General features: G+C 48.3%; 1 protein-coding gene across 1 annotated transcript in view; it reads left to right on the top strand.

The window, feature by feature from the left end:
• RLIM (ring finger protein, LIM domain interacting) overlaps positions 1-11086 on the top strand; it is a 43996-nt gene that overhangs the window by 25753 nt on the left and 7157 nt on the right. The gene's annotated exons all lie outside the window — the stretch shown is intronic.

The raw sequence follows: 11086 nt of genomic DNA, 5'->3' as shown, positions 1-11086 counted from the left end.
TGGAGCCATTCAGTTGCATATACTCCATGCTTCATTGTGGATTTAAAACAAACAAACAAAAACTCAGCTATGTTTCCAGAACAATGAAATTGCACCCCCCCCAGCATAATTTTAGTTCCTTCCTTGTATAGGCGATTGAATATGTCAGTGTAAATAACACTAATGTTAGCCCCCACCCCCCACTGTACAGCTGTCTTAAGCCCGGCACTATGGTCTGCCATAGAGTGAGCGGATAGTTAAATGGGGATATTTATCTTGCTGTGGAAATATATTAATTAATTGCTTATGCTTGTTTAAATAAACTTTTGTTTTAAAAACTGTAAAGTTTTTTTGTACAGATCAGTAACTCTTTCCATTGCACTGTTACCACTGCCGTGCTCTACTTAGGAAGGAGACTGCTTTGGTTGTGACTGACTACACCCGGGGTAATGAAGACGGCAAAGATTCCTCCTGTAAAAGTTGCAACTAGAGTGCTCCTGGGCGAATTGTGTAAATAAATGGCTGTTGTGACATGACACAGTCGAGAAGCCATGGTGGGTGTAAATGGAAGGCTCGAGTATTAGGAGTAAATGTTCCAGTGCAACAACCTGCGCGAGCGGGTGTGTGTGTGGGGGATTTGCCCCCATTTGCTGTCGAGCTGTAACTTCATGCAAGCAGTTCTCGACTGACACTGTCTCATCCCTGCGAAACAGAAATCTGCTCCCTTATTGGGAGCCTTGAGATATGCCTACCTCTTCTCTGGTTTCACTTTCCCCTCCCCATTGTTAGCAGGTATGATTGTACTGCCCTGACCTCTGTGTACAGCAATTACAGCTTTGAGGCTAAGCTCTTTTAGTGGCTTCTGTATATCTCTGTAAATTGGACTTCAGTAGAATCCTTAAACTTTAGTGTCCCTTCTAATGTTTACCTCGTTGTGCTGAGGGGTGGGCTAGTCGATTTAAAACCCAACAGGTTTGCCCACCCTGATAAATCTGCCAAGCTAGGAATTCTGTTCATTCTTTGATGTGTGAAGGTTGAAGACTGCCATCTAGCAAACTCCCCACGACTCTTACATCTTGGGTTAAATTTAGGAGTCCCTCTTTCATCCTGCATACATATTAAGAATCAAGTTTTTACTGTGATAAATAACTGTAAATGACCACTTGCTTATAGGTCTAAAATGTTCACCATCTTCAGTTGATTTGAAAGAAATCCTGTGAGTTTTATAGAGATGAATATATATGGCAATTTTGCCTCTTTATAAACTGTCTTTTCACCCAAAGTAGGACTCCAGAACTCTCCTCTACCCTCTTCTTGCTGCCTCGAGTATTTTGTTGAATTGAAAATTATTAGATTCAATACAAATTATGTAAGTGGTTGACCCACAGCCATGGATGATTCCTGCTTAGTCTAGTTTTCAGCTAAAAAGGTACTTTTCTAACTGTTGGACATGCATTCATTTTTCAAACATTAAAAAAACAATTAGAGGCAACTTTGTGTGGATTTTCATTCAGGAATGTCCATTTTAAAACATTAGGAACACAAATATGAATTTGCAATGAGGGACAGAGGAGACCTGTGCTTCAACAGTGGAAGGGAAGGTTCATTGCTAGGAGAGCTTGCACCATCTGAGCACAAGGTCTTCTGGGATCACAATTCCTACAGCCAGTTTGGCATATTATTTGAGCTGGTAAATGTAGTTCCAGATAAGAGATGCTGTAGAATCTGACTGGAGCCTCCTTTCTGGTGATTTCGTTAGAACAATATGAAAGGGGGGAGGGAGATATTAAATTCATCAGATCTGCCTGGAAAATTTAATGGAATTGGAGTTATTAGAAACAGTAATAACATGGGAATAGTATAAAAACACAAACAATAGAAAGTTAATAAAATTAGTAACATAAAATAATGTTAAAAGGAGAATTATGCAATTTTTTCTGCTAAAATAAGTTTACATTTCCTAGTAGCTAAGCAACAAAATTTGGCCACAGCGTAAGTCACGGAGCTCTGAACATCTTCTAAGAGGAATTTACGAAGGACTTCTGGCCTGAAGTCAAGATAAGACTGCAGAGGGCTATATCTAGACAGAAGGGGACTGGAGCCTTCTGTATTACTTGTGCGTGACTTGTATCCAGTTTAGATTAGGCATGGGTTGGTGTGAGCCTGGCTGTCTGCAGGAAGGAGCAGCAAAGCTTGCAAGGTAGGATTCAGGCAATATTGGGTTAATGTGACAAGGCAGATAGAATAGACCATGAACTGAAATGCAGACTGACTTGCAAGGCTTTCCACATTTTCCTTGCTTGTGTGTTCCTGTTGCTTTGGGGTTTTTCTGTGTTTTGCTCCCTCTAGTGGTTGATTTGGTATTACATCTGTTTATGTGCAGCATAGCTCCCTGCAGATTTAGATTGCAGGGTGTTTTGCTGGACATAAAGGGATGTAATATCGAATCAACTGCTAGGTAGACTAAGACACATGCGGAACAGACCCCCCCCTCCCCCAGCAACAGGAACACACAAGCGAGGTAAGTGAGAATGTGGAAAAGCCTTAAGTAGTTCTTAAATAATTTATAGTCTACCTTTCTCACTGGTATCCAAGGTGGATTACAGCTAATTGAAAATACCTGATCAGTAAGCTGCTTTGAGTGATTCAGGTGTGTTCTATACAATGCCAGGTGTTAAAAACAAATAGCAGTAGTGGGCTGATATGCTAAGTGTCAAGGAATCTATTATTTTTGCATAACTTTAATAAAACTACGTTAATTATACAACACAGTGATATCTCTAACACAGTGATTACATATCCTCAGGAACATAGGGCATATGCTTTTTTTTAAAAAAAGTACACTCTTCCACTTTTACCCCACCATGTGATTTGTAATGAGACGGGGGGCACCAGGCAAGTAGGCAGTGTTTGGTGTTCAGAGAAAATGAGTCACAAAAGGTGTGCCTAACACAGCTCTTATTGCTGGCCTTCACTTAGAACAGGCCACTAACACAAGGATGAATTGCTTTAGTGATGTTCTGTGTACTGATATGCTTTGGTTGTTCCGTTAAAGCTGGAAGCCATACGCTTTTCATTGCAGGCTTTTGTGATGGTGGGAATATCAAGTTTTCAGGGAATGCAGCTACTGCCATTAGTCTCTTAAAAGTGACTTCCAGGTCTGTGGCCTTTAATTGGTGTTAAGGATTAGATTTTTTTGTGTGTGTGTGTGGTTGCACTAGAAATGGAAATGAACAATGTACCAGCTGACTTTCTTGGGAGGTTAAAACCCTGTGTGCTTAGTTTCAGAATATCCATGTGGTTTAGAATGAAGCGAGTCTGTGTCCCCACACCCCCAACCAAATTTTTGTTTTGGGGTTAGTTGGGGGGGGGATAACTTACAGGCTAGGGAGGATGGGATCGGGAAGTGTCAAATACGTGATGGTGGTGGAAGGACTTCTGTAGTATTTTCATATTGTACGCAATTTTGGTGCCCTTTGGAATAGAAGAATGGGACAAAAATTGTCTAAACACTTCCCCTGTTGCTGAGAGTTGGTGAAAGGGGGTGCACAGATCCTGCCCCCTTCTGTGTTTTTGTTCAAGAACGCTGCTTGACTTTTCTCCTTACCTGCCAAAATAGTACCTACAGTAAACTGCTGCACTTAAGACCCTTTAGAAAGGGGCATGTGTATGCTTGACCCAGTTTCTTTCCCCTTTGAGTATACTGGGGCCAGTCCATTGAATGGGAGCACAGAAATTTGCAAGCAGTTTTGTTGCTGGCATGCCCTGCCTGTAAGGAATGCTGCAGACCCCACATCTTGTCTAGGTAAACTGGGGGTGGGAAGACTTGGGGGAGCTTCTTAATTTAGGCAGAGTGTAATCCAGAGGCCCAGTATAGCTATTTATAAAACTTTAAATGGTTTGGAGGAAGCCCTCTCCCCCTTTCATTCCATGCAAGTGACAGCAGTATTTATTCATTTATATCATGCCTTTTTGCCCAGTTGGGACCTATGTTCCCTCTAAGCTGTGTAGTCTTGTGAGCAAAAATTCTACTGTGTGAGTTACTGGCATTAAAGTTGTGAGCGAGCAATTTGGCTGCTGCATAAATTAGTTTGCTCTGGAGCCCTCCTTCCTGAGCTGAGACAAAAATGTATGAGCTGGAGGCTAAAAAACTGTGAGCTAGCTCACACTAACTCAACAGAGGGAACACTGGTTGGGACCCAAAACAGCTTATATAGTTCTCCATTTATCCTCACAGCCCTGTGAGGTGGGTAATGCTGAGCGTGTGTGCCTGGCCCAAGGTCATCCAGCAAACTTCCATGGCTGAGTAGGATTTGGGAGACCCAGGTCCCAGTCCCAGAGCCAGTTCGGTGTGGTGGGTAAGAGCACGGACTCTAATGTGGGAGAACCGGGTTTGATTTCCCCACTCCTGCAGTTGCCGTGGCTGGTGTGACCTTGGGTCAGTCACAAGTTCTCTCAGAGCTGTTCTCTCAAGGGCAGTTCTCGAGAGCTCTCCCAGCCCCACCTACCTCACAGGGTGCCTGTTGTGAGGAGGGGAAGGGAAAGGAGATTGTAAGCCACTCTGAGACTTCTTCGGGTACTAAAGTATAAATCCAATCTCTTGGGTTTTTTCTGCCCAGTCCGGCACTCTAAACTGTGTACCCTACTGTCTCTCGGATTTAGGATGGACACAATGGTGCATTATTAATCTATGGGATTCACTGCTGCAGGGTATAGTGAAGACCTGTAAATTTCTTCTCGAGCTCTGAACCTGTAACCCATAATGACCCATGAGACTTGAGTTCAGAAGCAGCCTGTTCCTAAAGTCCGGTTGCTGGGCTGCAGGGGGGAAGGGGGGGCGAGGCTCCCGGGGGCCGCCTGGACATCACTGTTGGGAACTGCAGTGGGACGGCCGTGTTGGTCTGTTGTGACGAAATAAAAGAGGAGTCCAGGGGCCCCGAGTCTAACAAGATTTATTTCAACATGCACTTTCACGAGTCGGAGCGCAGTTCTTCAGACGCATGAAGAGGATTTAATTTTGCAGGTCCTTCTACTGAGAATTACTGGACGGGAGGAGTTGAGGCAGAGAGGCTTGGTGTGAGATCACATCACAGACCTTCCAAGGGTGCTTCTCTGTGCAAGAAACCGAACTGAGAGTTAGTTGTTGCCTGGAATGGACCCCGAGAGAGATCCGCGGTTCCACTTCTGGCGTATTCCTTTATTAGAAATGGCTTAGTGGACTCATGGGATGTTTGGACTGATTGCCTCCTCTGCGCTCTGCAGGGGGTGGGGCTGGACAGGAGGGAAGCCAAAGGTCTGAAGGGTGTGCCCCGTGTCAGAAGGACTCCCAGTGAGCACTGCATCCCTGTACACAACCCCCAGCATCTCCAGCTGGAAGGAGGTGATGTGAGAGGCCTTTCTCTGCCTGAGACCCTGGAGCGCCGCTGCTAGTCTGAGGAGAGAGCACTGACCTTGGTGGACCGAGGGTCTGAACTGGAGTAAGGCAGCTTCATGGTACCTTTTCATAACACCACCCCCCCCCGTTTTCTGGCGAGCCTCTGTTTCAACTGAGCCGTGTGGTAGTCTTCGTGACTCCCGGGTAGGGGTTCTGAATGGAAGGGGATGGAAATGCCCCTGAACCCTTGTGGCTTGAGAACCTTGCTGATGTGGCTGCAGATGTCCCGGTATGATTGCTCTGCACTCCCCCCCACACACACACACACACTCCTCAAGGAAAGGGAGAAGACCCTGAGGCAGATAGTCACAGATCAGCATTCAAATTCAGTCTCTCTGAGCAGTGTTCCCTCTAAGCTGAGTTAGTGTGAGCTAGCTCAGGTTTTTAGCCTCCGGCTCAGACATTTTTGTGTTTGCTCAGGAAGGAGGGCTCCAGAGCAAACTAATTTATGCAGTAGTCAAATCGCCCACTCACAACTTTAATGCCAGTAGCTCACAAAGTAGCATTTTTGCTCACAAGGCTCTGCAGCTTAGAGGGAACATTGCTCCTGGGTGAAGGGAGAGAGAGAGAGCCCCTAGAACAGGAAGAGTCTCTTGCCTTGAAAACCCCAAAGGGTCACCCTCTGATGCGATGCGGAGGTGCGGCTGGATTCCCTGCTCTTAATGGAGACTGTTCAAAGAGGCAAAGGCAGAGCTGTGAAAGGCCGGTGGAGGCCCTCAGTTTATTTTCCATAGTACATTGTGTTGGAACGTGCCATCAAGACACTGCCAATTTATGGCAACCTCCTTCATTTCTCAAGGCAAGAGGCGCTCAGAGGTGGCTAGCCCTCATCTGCCTCTTTAGAATCGTAGAATCACCGACTTGGAAGGGACCTCCATGGTCATCTAGTCCACCCCCCTGCACAAGGCAGGGAATTCACTAATACCTCCCCCTTTGTAGTGACTCTGGACTTGGTGGCCTCCCATCCAGATACCCGGGCCAACCCTGCTTAGCTGCTGAGATCTAATGGGATCAGGCTAGCCGGGGGTATCTGGCTCTGGGCCACAGTATATTAGCGGTGCTTTTAGGGGACTCCGTTGCTTGGGCGTTGCTGCGCTCTCCAAGCAGTTTAGCGATGATCATGACACCTCAGTCCCTCAAAGGAGAATTTCCTTCCCAGGCTGCTTGTTGTGTCTCTGCGTGAGTTCTAGGCTTGCTCCCCCAGTCTAAGCTTGATGGCAAGAAGGAAAGGCCGAAGCAGCTAATCGTGCAGAGATTTTTATTTCTTGGTGTCCACCGTCTGTTCTCCCCTGCACATCGTTTGAAAGTTATGAACGAGTTCCAGGAGAACTGAAGAGCTGGCGTGCTGTTTTGTGTCATTTGAGCGGCGCAGCTATTTTGGATTTGACACCATTTCCTGCCTTGCAGTGTACCAGGCGGCCAGCAGAGGGGTGTCTTGTATAGAGGAAAGTATCGCTACACCCCTTCGTGCTGGTGGTGGTGGAGGAGGGGTGCTAACTTATGGTGACCTTTGTAGGTGTAGGTGTCAGCTAGCTGCCATATCTGTGTAGTCTACCCTTCCCTCTTCCCGCCTTGCTTGCAGCTCAGCAGCTTGCCGTAAACATGCCAGGGAAACCGTGGGAGCTAGACGCCGTTATCAGTCTGGCCTTGTGCATTAGGGAGGGCTTCCAGGCACCATGCGAACAGACCCTTGTCTTCCATTGGTGGTCTTCCATCCACCACCGACCCTGCTTAGCTTTGGAGACTTGATGAGATCAGGAGAACTGAAGAGCTGGCGTGCTGTTTTGTGTCATTTGAGCGGCGCAGCTATTTTGGATTTGACACCATTTCCTGCCTTGCAGTGTACCAGGCGGCCAGCAGAGGGGTGTCTTGTATAGAGGAAAGTGTCGCTACACCCCTTCGTCAGCCGCTGGTGGTGGTGGAGGAGGGGTGCTAACTTATGGTGACCTTTGTAGGTGTAGGTGTCAGCTAGCTGCCATATCTGTGTAGTCTACCCTTCCCTCTTCCCGCCTTGCTTGCAGCTCAGCAGCTTGCCGTAAACATGCCAGGGAGACCGTGGGAGCTAGACACCGTTATCAGTCTGGCCTTGTGCATTAGGGAGGGCTTCCAGGCACCATGCGAACAGACCCTTGTCTTCCATTGGTGGTCTTCCATCCACCACCGACCCTGCTTAGCTTTGGAGACTTGATGAGATCAAAGACTAGCCTGGCCTTCATCTGCTAAACCAGAGCAGCTAGTTTTTCACATTTGAACTTGGGTTGCAACAAAAAAACAGGTGGCAGCCACTGTCAAGTCAGCCTTTTACCATCTTCGGCGGGCACGGCAGTTGGTCCCCTACCTTAACTGCGATGACCTGGCCACAGTGATCCATGCGACGGTCACCTCGAGGCTAGACTGCTGCAACGCTCTCTACATGGGGCTGCCTTTGTTACAAATCTGGAAGCTGCAGCTAGTGCAGAATGCTGCAGCCAGGCTGTTGATGGGTCTCTCTAGGAGGGACCACATTCAGCCTGGGCTGAAAGCGCTGCACTGGCTGCCAATGGCGTACCGGATCCGCTTCAAAGTACTGGTTCTTACCTATAAGGCCTTATATGGCCAGGGCCCAACCTACCTGAGGGACCGCCTTTCCCCACATGTTCCCCCAAGAGCACTACGGTCGGGGGCCCAAAATCTGTTGGTCATCCTGGGCCCCAAGGACACCAAATTGGCTGCAACCAGGGCCAGGGCTTTTTCGGTGGCGGCTCCTACCTGGTGGAACGAGCTCCTGGGGGAGATCCGGGCCCTGCGGGACCTTATGCAGATCCGCAGGGCCTGCAAGACGGAGCTCTTCTGCCAGGCCTTTGAGTAGGAGCCGCCGCCCCACTATTCCACCATCGTCATGGTTCCCTAAAGGATGTACCGACAAGGCCCTGAGGAGGAACCTGGACAACGTAAAGAAGATCCAATAAGCCGTCGCCATTGGTCATAAATATCATGGGAGCACCACCTGGAACTGTGCTGATTCTATCCTGGATGTATGAGATTAGTAATTGGCTGAGCACCATTGTTTTAAGTGTTGGATGTTTTTATTATGTTCTATATGTTTTTAATTATGGCATGGCTAATTACCCTGCCCTTGTTAGCCGCCCTGAGCCCACTGGGGAGGGCGGGATATAAATGTGAAAAATAAATAAATAAATAAAAATAAATAAATAAAAGGGGGGGGACTGAATTCACATCCATACTATAGAACAGCTGAACCCTACATGTGGATGCTTTGTGGATGTGTAAGTGGGACCTGATTCAAAGGGAAGTAGAAAAAGCATTTCCAAACAGGAGGCTGCTTTCCTTTGGTAACACTTTCCATTTGGAAGCAAGCATCAAGCTCTCTCCTTGGAGAGAGGGGGGGCCCTTGCATTCCGGCCAGTGCTGATGGGTGCACCAGCTCCCGAGCTCCGTGCTGTGGCTGCTGGGAGAGCCTCCGTCAGGGCCTGTGGCCACGGCCTGCTCTGCTTCCCGGCCCACCCGCTGATGGCTCAGCACTGTGGCTGTCTCTCGCCCTTCGCCTGGGAGCTGTATTCGAACAGGGCATCTTACGTAACAGTATTTTGGCTTCAGGATTTGGGTTGTTTTTTTAAAAAACAAAACAAAGACATTCTCCAGGTGTGGGGTGGGGAGTGGGGCTGAGGATTTTCTGTTCCATTTTTGTGGCCTCAGTTTGCAAAGATTCATCCATCCGAGCAGCTGGCAGGGAGTTGTGAACCCTTGCGGCCAATGCTCCCTCTAAGCTGTGGAGTCCTGTGAGCAAAAATCCTACTTTGTGAGCTACCGGCATTAAAGTTGTGAGCAGGCAGGTGATTTGGCTACCGCATAAAATAGTTTGCCCTGAACTGGAGCCAGCCTTCCTGAGCAAAGACAAAAATGTGTGAGCCAGAGGGTAAAAAACTGAGCTAGCTCACACTACCTCAGCTTAGAGGGAAGACTGCCCACCCCTAAAGTCTGCAGGACAGCCCAGCCGGATTCTGGTGGCTTGGCCCTTAGCCAGCAACCCAACAACAACAAACCCCAGCTAGGTCCTGTTCTCTGGCTCACCCTTCCGCCCAGTCCTTTTGATTATCACTTTCCAGCCTGACCTCGGAGGGGGTGTCTCTGCTGTGGTAGGGCCCAGTCAGACCTTAACATATCATTGGGACACAGGTGAGTGACTACACATGAGTTGTATGGGCCTGCTGCAGATACTCTTTCACACAAGTTTCTGACCACAGTTAAGACAATTGGGCCCTCCCTGGTGATTCTTTCTCCTTCCATGAATTCTTCTGTCTTTCCGTTAGGAGACTCGCCATGGTTAATGTTTCAGGAGCACCAGGGCTTTTTCTTCTAACCATGGTTAATGTCAGATGCTCCTTTGAAACTACTGCTTGGAATGTCTTTGCAAAACACCTTGAACGAATGTTTCCTAAGGTGCTGGTGCAGATGAGCAGGAGCTCAGAAACGAACTGGCAGGTGGGGTTTATGCTTGAAATGTAGGAGAGGGAAGATGTGTTGCCCACAGGTAATTTCAATCTGAATTGGGGTTGGGGTCATTGTTCCCTCTAAGCTGAGTTAATGTGAGCTAGCTCACAGTTTTTTAGCCTCCAGCTCACACATTTTTGTCTTAGCTCGGGAAGGATGTGGCTCCAGAGCAGGCTAATTTATGCAGTAGCCAAATCACTTGCTCACAACTTTAATGCCAGTAGCTCACAAAGTAGAATTTTTGCTCACAAGATGCCACAGCTTAGAGGGAGCATTGGTTGGGGTGTTGGGCACCATTTTGCCTGCACCTGAAGATGGCATCCTGCAAGCTGCCCACTCTGCTGAGAGAGGGGGATTGTTGACCAGCAGTATTTTGGGTGAGGAGGGCGCCTGCCACGGGTGCTCCAGTCCAGACTCACTCCAGGCCTCTCCAGCTAGAAGGATTGGGTGGGAGAGGGTCTGGAAGCTGTCCCCCTGAGACCCCGGAGAGCTGCTGCCAGTCAGAGCGCGGAAGACTGACCCTGACCAGCCACTGCTCTGATGGCACAAAACATGTGCGTCCAGCTGGTTGTGGGTCAGCGGCTCAGTTTTGCAGGGTCCTGGGAGAGAGCCATGCCAGAGAGCCAGTTTGGTGTAGTGGTTAAGTGTGGGGACTCTAATCTGGGAGAAGAACCGGGTTTGATTCCCCACTCCTCCACTTGCAGCTGCTGGACGACCTTGGTCAAGTCGTAGTTCTGATAAGAGCTGTTCTTGAAAAAAGAGCAGTTTCTGTCAGAGCTCTCTCAGCCCCACCCACCTCACAGGGTGCCTGTTGTGGGGAGGGGAAGGGAAAGGAGTTTATAAGCTCTGAGACACCTTTAGGTAGTGAAGGGCAGGGTATAAATCCAATCTCCTCTTCTTAATCTTCCTGCTTCCTAGTTTGGTCTGATAAAAAAAGCTCCTCTGGATAGGGACTAGATGTTTGGGGTAGTGGCTAGGTGCGCGGACTCTAATCTGGGAGAGCCGAGTTCGATTCCCCGCTCCTCCACTTGCACCTGGCTGGATGACCTTGGGCAAGCCATAGTTCTGACAAGAGCCGTTTTTGAAAAAGAGGTGTTTCTGTCAGAGCTTTCTCAGCCCCACCCACCTCCCAGGGTGTCTGTCTGTTGTGGGGAGGGGAAGGGAGAGGGGTTTGTAAGCCGC

Source organism: Gekko japonicus, unplaced genomic scaffold, assembly GCF_001447785.1.
Source record: "Gekko japonicus isolate JY-2015 unplaced genomic scaffold, Gekko_japonicus_V1.1 scaffold1520, whole genome shotgun sequence".
Taxonomy (NCBI): Eukaryota; Metazoa; Chordata; class Lepidosauria; order Squamata; family Gekkonidae; genus Gekko; species Gekko japonicus.
The sequence above is the reverse complement of the archived record's forward strand: the minus strand, read 5'-3'. Positions and strand labels throughout refer to the sequence as shown.